Source organism: Schistosoma mansoni, assembly GCF_000237925.1.
Source record: "Schistosoma mansoni, WGS project CABG00000000 data, supercontig 0097, strain Puerto Rico, whole genome shotgun sequence".
Taxonomy (NCBI): domain Eukaryota; kingdom Metazoa; phylum Platyhelminthes; class Trematoda; order Strigeidida; family Schistosomatidae; genus Schistosoma; species Schistosoma mansoni.
Window position 1 is genome coordinate 1,148,979 of NW_017386031.1, and position 1,259 is coordinate 1,150,237.

At 41.1% G+C, this 1,259-nt stretch overlaps 1 non-coding gene across 1 annotated transcript; it reads left to right on the top strand.

The window, feature by feature from the left end:
- The first annotated feature begins 232 nt into the window (after nucleotides 1-232).
- Smp_tRNA_02179_Pseudo_GTC.1.1 lies at nucleotides 233-303 on the top strand. The gene has a single exon. It is a non-coding gene (tRNA).
- Nucleotides 304-1,259: the final 956 nt, after the last annotated feature.

A 1,259-nucleotide genomic window follows, 5' to 3' on the forward strand; every position in this document is an offset into this window, starting at 1 on the left:
CGTCAGCAAGACCGAAGGTCCTGTGTTCGGATCCCGCGGGCTAGATCGTGGTTGCGCACTGCTCAAGAGTCCCATGCTAGGACGAAACGGCAATCCAAAGCTTTCAGACTTCCCATGGTAGTCTCGCTTGAATTGACTTGTAAATTCTTATATTTTCATAATAAGTGATAAGATGGATTTCAGTTTATTCAAAGTTATTGAGAATGAATATTTGAATTTGTTCTATCTCAATGATTTGATAGTGTAATGGTGAGTATCTCCACCTGTCAAGTGGAAGGCCCAGATTTGATTCCCGGTCGAGGAACCAGCCTCCAAATGCCCTGATACGACTGAGAATTGGGAGAGCCTGCTCTCCTTCTCGAAACGCTCTCACATGGACACGCGTATATAGCCTCTGTCAGGGAAGTCCTACTCACTGCCTTCTCGTGGTGCGGGTGTTGTTTAATAAATTGAGAGGACGAAAAGCGAATATCCGGCTCATTAACCGGGTTGGTAGACACGGAATGTCTACCCTGATTCCAAACCAATGGTGCACATAGACTTCAGTATCCTGAAGGAACAAATGGTGTATGAATCAATCGTTGGTCACTGGCTACCATGAGACTACATCTCCTCACGATGCTCCACTGTCTTGTGTATCAGACCTTTAAGTCAAAGGCTCCGGGTGTTGCCCCTTAAGAAAACCACCTGCTTCAGTTTGGGCACCTAGGCAGTATCTCAGCCATCACACAAATCTCATTTGATTTGTGTGGCGCATATGTATCTGGTGCTTCCTTGTACCATTATTTATGTGCTTAAATAAATAAATAAACAATGATTTGATATTCCTTCAATTAACCTTAAGATTAGCAAAAGTGGAATCTAATTCAAAATTACCTTTATGTTTCAATGGTCTATATTGCATACATTTATTCGGTGTATAATAACGTATCTTTTCTGTTCAGGTATAAAAATCAATGATATCGGGTCACATATAATAATAAGATGAATATTGTAACTAATTGTAATCAAAGATGGATAGTCGATATCAATGGAATCCAGGATGGGCGTTTCGTAGATAATGCGATGACATTTGAAGAGAAAGGTACTGGATTCGAGTCCCAGAGTGAACATCAACAAGTCTGAGATTTGGCAGGTACATCCAGCTGACAAGTCTCAAATAGGACGAAACTCACATCAAACAGGATTCCACTGCTAGCCACTATCCATCTATGTTTGCTTTGAATACTTATGAATTAAGGCTATATCAAGGCAATACG